At 53.4% G+C, this 8,450-nt stretch overlaps 1 non-coding gene across 1 annotated transcript; it reads left to right on the plus strand.

Annotated features, from left to right (window-relative positions):
* Positions 1 to 7,842: 7,842 nt before the first annotated feature.
* On the plus strand, positions 7,843 to 7,915 carry TRNAM-CAU (transfer RNA methionine (anticodon CAU)). The gene has a single exon. It is a non-coding gene; the product is annotated as a tRNA-Met (tRNA).
* Positions 7,916 to 8,450: the final 535 nt, after the last annotated feature.

The following is an 8,450-nucleotide window of genomic DNA, read 5'->3' on the forward strand; positions in this document are numbered from 1 at the left end:
ATTTCCAGGGATAGAACCAAAAGGGAAGATAACAAAACTCGTGTAGAATTTAGATTGAGATCTCCATCAATAGTCTTTCCCTTGGAGTTGCCCCTAATGCACTCCTTGCCTTCAAGTTGGGAATAGAAACCCTTTGTCTCCTGTCATGACTGCCAAAGAAATGTGTAAATGAGGATATTCTATGATTCTATGATTTACACCCATCAGGGGACACTGTCTTTTTGAGGCGGGTGCAGCTGGCTTGGGATGGTGCTGATGATGGATAGAAAACAGGCTGGAGTCAATGACAGATGGGACCACAGAAGGGGAAGGAGAAGGGCATCTCCATAGAAGGTCCTGGGTGCTCAGATACCCCAGTTCTAGGTACCCTGGCCTGTCCCAGAGAGAAAAGACAAAGAGGGGCCCAGCCCCCCGACAGTCATGCCATGGACAAGAATCTGGTTGGGAGTGGGCTGAAGGTTCCCGCTGGACAAAGGGGAGCTGAAGTCCCCCAGCGTCCTGGAATTTAAGCAATGCAAGCTTCAAACCCTGCACGGGTGGGGCCTGAGGGGCACCTGCAGAAGGTTGGGCTGGACAGGGGCGGCAGGTTTCTACAATTTTTGGTGGTTTCCAGAATGGGACCAAGTCCTGCCTCCCCGTCCACCTCCCCCCACATCTGTCTAAGGCTCTGGGAGTTTGGGTATGGGAGGGAGAGGGAAAGGGGTTGGGCTCTGGGAGGGAGTTTGGGTGTGGGCTGTGGGTTGCGGCAGGGTGTTGGGGTGCAGGAGGGAATGAAGGGTGCGGGGTCTGGGCTGGGGCAGGGGGTTGGGGTGCAGGAGCAGGTGTGGGGGCAGGCTCTGGGAGGGAATTGGATGTGTGGTGTGGGCTCTGGGCTGGGGCAGGGGGTTAGGGTGTGGGAGGGGGTACAGGCTCTGGGAGGCAGTTTGGGTGCAGGTGTGGGGTCTTGGCTGGGGCAGGGCATTGGGTGCAGGAATGGGTGGGGTGGCCAGGTTCTGGGAGGGAGTTCAGGTGTGGGCTCTGGGCTGGGGGAGGGGGTTGGGGTGCAGGAGAGGGTGCAGGTCAGGCTCTGGGAGGGAGTTGGGTGCAGGGGGTGGGCTCTGGACTCGGGAAGAGGGTTGGGGTGCAAGAGCAGGTGTGGGGGGAGGCCTGTGGGAGGAACTTTGGGTGCGGGATCTGGGTTGGGGTTGGGGGTTGGGGTGCAGGAGGGGGTGCGGGCGCAGGTTCTGGGAGGGAGTTTGGGTGTGGGCTCTGGGCTAGGGCATGGGGGTAGGGTGGAGGAGGGAGTGCAGGGGGTGGACTCTGGGAGGGAGTTTGGGTGCAGGGGGTTGGGGTCTGGGCTGGGGCTTGGGGTGCGGGAGAGAATGAGGGTGCAGCTCTTACCTCAGGGATCTCCCAAAAGCGACCCACACCCCCCTCTGGCAGCAGCTCCTAGGTGCGGGGTCTCTGCCCATCGCTGCCCACGGACACCACCCCAGCAGCTCCCATTGCCACAGATGGCAGAGTCGGCCCTCGGGGCGGGGGCAGCGTGTGGAGATCCCCCCACCCCCGGGGCTGCAGGGACGCGCCAGCCGCTTCCGAGACTGGCAGGCCACACGGAGTGTAAGCAGTGTCAGGGTGAGCCTCACCCTGACATCTGGTGGTGAGGTCTGGCAAGTTGTGGAAAAGAACTTCAGGGGCCGATCTCATTTGCATAGGCACACCCACCCCGCCTAGAACGAGGCCATAGCTGCCCAAATGCTCACTTTGGCTGCTGTGGGATCCCCAGTGTCTCTGTTATTGGGGCAGGAAGAATAAATTGTTATTACCCTGATTATGGGAACTGTGCTGGGAACTGTACTTGGCCTTTTGTTATGATGGAGGGACTCACCATCAACTAAGTAGCACTCGCTAGGCAAGGGTCATGGGTTCCAAAACGCTGTGAATTGAGAGAGGGTGGGGACAAGTATTAATACTTGGTGCCATGGGTCCCTTGGTGATGGCCTTCCATGCTAATTGCTCTTCCTTTTCTCTCCACTGTGGAATCTCAGAGCTAATTTTGATTCCGTTAGGATTCTAGTTACAGGCTGCTGAGCTCATTTTGGGCTAATGGTGTCCCAGCACTGAGGCTCCCCTACTACAAGCGGACTTCACCAAAGAGCTGAACTGAGTAAGAGCCGAAATCACTGAGCGTTGTGTTCAGTAGTGGGGGAGCCTGAAGATCTATTGTGGAGAAGTTTGCGGGACGGCTGGAGTGCCTCGTGGACAGGCTGGTGGAGCAGTTCGTGGGACGGCGGGAGCTGCTGGTGGGCTGCGGAGCGGAGCTGAGCGAAGCCGTTCGTGGGGCGGCTGGTGGAGTGGAGGCCTATGGAGCTGTGGGGCAGTCAGTTTCAGATCATGTAAGGTGCCTTTTACCCCCGCCCCCATCTCCACCCAGGTTGGGAGATAAAGCTCTGCAGATAAACTTTTGAACTTTGGGGCTGCCCTGACCAGGGACAGAGACTTTTGGGTCATTGGACTTTTGGGACTTTGGGTAATTTGGGGTTGCTGGACTCAAGAACCAAAGGGAAAGGGCATGCCCCAATTTGCTTGGGGGTGGGTTTTTTTTGCTCGTGGGTTGTGTTATGAATCCTGTTGGTGCTGTTTCCCCAACATAATGCCACATTGTTTCTCTCTGTTATTAAAAGGCTTTTTGCTACACTCAGACTATGTGCTTGGGAGAGGGGAAGGATTGGCTCTGGGAGGCGCCCAGCGGGGGTGGTACATATTTGTCCCAGGTCACTGGGTGGGGGCTCGAGCCGGTTTGCATTGTGTTATTGGAATGGATCCCCTAGATATTGAACCCGGCCCTTGTTGCTGCCAACTCTGACGGGCAGAAGGGTTACACGGAGCGAGGGTGGGCAGGAAGCCGCCTTAGCCCCCTTGTGCTGCCGGTGATGGCGGTGGGGGGTCCCCAGGCCCTTTTAAATTGCCCGGGGGCAGCAGGCGGGGCTGGGGGAGACACCGGGCCCCGGACTTTGGTGGAGCCAGGCCCCCGTGGTCTTATGTTGCTGGAGCATGGGCACCAGGGGCCCAGATGAGGCGCCTCCCCTGCGGCTGGAGGAGCATGGGTGCTAATCCACGTTTCGTCGGGTTGGTTTTTGGAAGGTTAAATGAAGGCAGCCTCTGCTCTGGGCTCACCCAGTTTCAGGGCCTGACGCTGCTTTGCACAACGATGAATCTCGGAACAGGCCAGCACTAAAATGACGCCAGAACCTGAGGAAGGAAAAGCCTCCGGGTTCGTCTGTGGGCCTTGATGCCGAACGGGAGCCGTAATTTGACTCGCTTTGTGGCTGCGGCCGGTAAAATGTCAGGACGAAGTCATCCCAGTGATTGTGACACTGGGTTTGAGGCGGCTTTGGTCTTATTAAAATGTAACTAGCATGGAACACTTGTGTTTTTAAAGGTGGCTTCCCCAAGCAATCCCAAGTTGTTCTTCCCAGAGCTGGGTGATGGTGGGCAGCAGGGGATCTCCCCAGTCTGTGGGGGAATCTCTCTGGGCCCCACTGTTAGTTCTCCAGACTTTCTCCCCCTAACCACGCACACCTCTCCCCACCCATTATCAATGCTTTACAGCGACCCCTCCCTCCCCTTATGGGATACAGCCTCTCGGTGACCGAGACTGACTGGGGCTCCCCTCTGCATGGCCCCAATGGGGAAGGAAAGGGACCGATGGGGGAGGAAGAAGACGGGCAGAAGGAGTCAAATGGGGCTAAACCAGAATAGAGGAGATTTTCTTCCTGTTAAAATGGACTGGAGTCTCATTGCTGGAAAGCCACACCTTGAGTGAGGTTTGAACCGGCAGCCTTTCAATTGCCAGGCAAAGGTGCGAACCACAGAGACGGATCACGGCCGACTTCCCAGTGCTGTCCAAGGAGCCCCTGCAGGGGTGCAAGTGGTTAGTGCAAAGGGCAATATTGCTGGGGTTGTGAGTTCAAGCTTTCCCTGCAGCCCTGGTTTCTATTACCCCATGGAGCTACACCAGCTTGCTTGTCCTAATTCACATGGAAAGTGCCATGAGAGGAAGGTCTGAAATGTGGACGTTGGTGCAAAGCTTGGGACCCCCCACCAATGCTGCCATTAGCTGTGGGTGGGTTGCTCAGGGGTAGGGAGAATTGATTTCTTTGCTGCTGAGAAAGCTGCCAGGACAGGTCTGTGGGCACCAGAGCTCCCCGCTTCTTCCAGCACATGCCAGGCTCTGTCACTCCTGGAGGAGGGTCATAGAATCATAGAAGATCAGGGTTGGAAGGGCCCTCAGGAGGTATCTAGTCCTACCCCCTGCCCAGAGCAGGACCAACCCCAACTAAATCATCCCAGCCAGGGCTTTGTCAAGCCTGACCTTAGAAACTTCTAAGAAAGGGGATTCCACCACTTCCCTAGGTAATGCATTCCAGTGTTTCACCACCCTCCTAGTGAAAAAGTTTTTCCTAATATCCAACCTAAATCTCCCCCACTGCAACTTGAGACCATTAAAAACCTGTAAGGAAGGAGATTCTACCACCTCCCTAGGTAATGCATTCCAGTGTTACACCACCCTCTTAGAGAAAAAGTTTTTCCTAATATCCAATCTAAACCTCCCCCACTGCAACTTGCCATTGGCCTTCTTGGCAACAAGGGCACACTGCTGACTCATATCCAGCTTCTCGTCCACTGTCACCCCTAGGTCCTTCTCTGCAGAACTGCTGCCAAGCCATTCGGTCCCTAGTCTGTAGCGGTGCATTGGATTCTTCCATCCTACGTGCAGGACTCTGCACTTGTCCTTGTTGAACCTCCTCAGATTTCTTTTGGCCCAATCCTCCAATTTGTCTAGGGCCCTCTGTATCCTTTCCCCTCATCCACAGAGCCAGTTATCTCGTCATAGAAGGCAATTAGATTAGTCAGGCATGACTTTCCCTTGGTGAATCCATGCTGACTGTTCCTGATCACTTTCCTCTCCTCTAAGTGCTTCAGAATTGATTTCTTGAGGACATGCTCCATGATTTTTCCAGGGACTGAGGTGAGGCTGACTGGCCTGTAGTTCCCAGGATCCTCCTTCTTCCCTTTTTGAAAGACGGGCACTACATAAGCCTTTTTCCAGTCTTCCGGGACTTCCCCCGATCGCCATGAGTTTTCAAAGATAATAGCCAATGGCTCTGCAATCACATCCGCCAATTCCTTTAGCACTCTCGGATGCAGCTCATCTGGCCCCATGGACTTGTGCACATCCACTTTTTCTAAATAGTCCCGAACCACTTCTTTCTTCACAGAGGGCTTGCCACCTCCTCCGAATGCTGTGCTGCCCAGTGCAGTCATCTGGGAGCTGACCTTGTTCGTGAAGACAGAGGCAAAAAAAGCATTGAGTATGTTAGCTTTTTCCACATCCTCTGTCACTAGGTTGCCTCTCTCATTTCGTAATGGGCCCACAGTTTCCTTGGCTTTCTTCTTATTGCCAAAATACCTGAAGAAACCCTTCTTGTTACTCTTAACTTCGCTCGCTAGCTGCAACTCCAGGTGTGATTTGGCCTTCCTGATTTCACTTCTGCATGCCTGAGCAATATTTATATACTCATCCCTGGTCATTTGTCCAATCTTCCACTTCTTGTAAGCCTCTTTTTTGTGTTTAAGATCAGCAAGGATTTCTCTGTTAAGCCAAGCTGGTCGCCTACCATATTTACTATTCTTTCTACACATCGGGATGGTTTGTCTCTGTAACCTCAATAAGGATTCTTTAAAATACAGCCAGCTCTCCTGGACTCCTTTCCCCCTCATGTTATTCTCCCAGGGGATCTTTCCCATCAGTTCCCTGAGGGAGTCAAAGTCTGCTTTTCTGAAGTTCAGAGTCCGTATTCTGCTGCTTTCCTTTCCTCCTTGTGTCAGGATCCTGAACTCGACCATCTCATGGTCACTGCCTCCCAGGTTCCCATCCACTTTTGCTTCCCCTACTAATTCTTCCCGGTTTGTGTGCAGCAGGTCAAGAAGAGCTCTGCCCCTAGTCGGTTCCTCCAGCACTTGCACCAGGAAATTGTCCCCTACAGTTTCCAAAAACTTCCTGGATTGTCTGTGCACCGCTGTATTGCTCTCCCAGCAGATATCAGGATGATTGAAGTCGCCCATGAGAACCAGGGCGTGCCATCTTGTAGCTTCTGCGAGTTGCCGGAAGAAAGCCTCATCCACCTCATCCCCCTGGTCTGGTGGTCTATAGGAGACTCCCACCACTGCATCACTCTTGTTGCTCAGGCTTCTAAACTTAATCCAGAGACTCTCAGGTTTTTCTACAGTTTCATTCTTCAGCTCTGAGCAGTCATACTGCTCCCTTACATACAGTGCAACTCGCCCACCTTTTCTGAACTCCCTGTCCTTCCTGAACAGTTTATATCCATCCATGACAGCACTCCAGTCATGCGAGTTATCCCACCAAGTCTCCGTTATTCCAATCACATCATAATTCCCTGACTTGGCCAGGATCTCCAGTTCTCCCTGCTTGTGTCCCAGGCTTTGTGCATTTGTATATAGGCACTTGAGATAACCCGCTGATCGCCCCTTGTTCTCAGTATGAGGCAGGAGCCCTCCCCTCTCACACGCTCCAGCTCATGCTTCCTCCCGGTATCCCGCTTCCCCACTTACCTCAGGGCTTTGGTCTCCTTTCCCTGGTGAACCTAGTTTAAAGCCCTCCTCACTAGGTTAGCCAGCCTGCTCACGAAGATGCTCTTCCCTCTCTTCGTTAAGTGGAGCCCGTCTCTGCCTAGCATTCCTCCTACTTGGAACACCATCCCATGGTTGAAGAATCCAAAGCCTTCTCTCCGACACCACCTGTGTAGCCATTCCTTGACTTCCACGATTTGACGGTCTCTACCCAGGCCTTTTCCTTCCACGGGGAGGATGGACGAGAACACCACTTGCACCTCAAACTCCTTTATCCTTCTTCCCAGAGCCACGTAGTCTGCAGTGATCCGCTCAAGGTAATTCTTGGCAGTATCATTGGTGGCCACGTGGAAAAGCAGGAAGGGGTAGCGGTCCGAGGGCTTGATGAGTCTCGGCAGTCTCTCCGTCACATCGTGAATCTTAGCCCCCGGCAAGCAGCAGACTTCTCTGTTTTCCCGGTCAGGGTGGCAGATAGATGACTCAGTCCTCCTGAGGAGAGAGTCCCCGACCACCACCACCCACCTCCTTCTCTTGGGAGTGGTGGTCGTGGAACCCCCAACCCTAGGACAGTGCATCTCATGCCTTTCAACTGGTGGAGTCTCCTTCTGCTCCCTTCCCCCAGACGTATCATCTGGGTCACTCCCCGCAATGGTACCTGTGGAGAGAACATGAAAATGGTTACTTACCTGTGTCCGCTTTGCGGGTCCATGGACTTTCCCCCTTCTTCTTCTGGAGGTCACATGTTGCCAGATTTCTTCACAGTCCTCCTGTCCCTGCTGCGCAGCCTGCTCTGAATCTTCAGAACCTTGTGCCCATAGAAGCATATCCTGATGTCTGTCCAGGAAATCTTCAGTTTCTCTTATGCAACGCAGGGTCGATACCTGTTGCTCCAGACCTTGAACCTTCTCTTCCAATATGGAGACCAGCTTGCACTTTGTACAGACAAAGTCGCTTCTGTCCTCTGGAAGAAAGACAAACATGGCACATCCAGTGCAGGTCACAACAGTTGAACACTCCCCATCCATATTACCTTCCTACTATGAGCTTCCTCCGGAGATGCAGTAATTCCTCAGAGAAGTCGTTAGGGTTTAAGCCTCAGTGGGCTCACTCCAGGTGAACTCCCAGGCAAAGTCCTGCTGTTTGCTGCTCAGCTGGTTCCCCGCTGCTCAGCTGGTTCTATAAGCACCGAGCCTAAAACTCATCCAAGCCTTCTTAGCGCAGCGGGCAGCACATCAGTCTCATAATCTGAAGGTCCTGAGTTTAAGCCTCAGAGAAGGCAACTCTTCTTGCTCCCTGCTTTAGATTTTCTAACGTAAATCAGAGAAAAAAAGACTAGAGCTGAGTGGTTTCTAGACACCCTCCCATCCATCTAACACACACACAGACTTTTCTATCGGTACGTGTACAGTATGAAATTAGTTCAAAATTATTCGATTCGAAATTTTGGGAGCTATTTTAGACATTCAGGCTTCGGTGTCCCCACTGAAGTGCGTGAATTCGGCAGAGTGCGTCCACAGTACCGAGGCTAGCATCGAACGTCGGAGCGGGTGCACCGTGGGTCGCTATCCCACAGTTCCCGCAGTTCCCGCCGCCCACTGGAATTCTGGGTAACGCTCCCAGTGCACGATGGGGCAAAAACATTCTTGCGGGTGTTTCTGGTGCATGTCATCAGGAAGCTCTGGCAGACAATCGTTTCACGCCTTTTGGCATGCAGACGCCGTACTGTTTTCAGCAGACAGTGCACCTCTTGCTCTCTTGCAACTATGAATCCGCCTCTCATTTCCTCTCCCCTTCCGATGTAATCTCTACTATCT

This window comes from Lepidochelys kempii, unplaced genomic scaffold (assembly GCF_965140265.1).
Source record: "Lepidochelys kempii isolate rLepKem1 unplaced genomic scaffold, rLepKem1.hap2 scaffold_94, whole genome shotgun sequence".
Classification (NCBI taxonomy): domain Eukaryota; kingdom Metazoa; phylum Chordata; order Testudines; family Cheloniidae; genus Lepidochelys; species Lepidochelys kempii.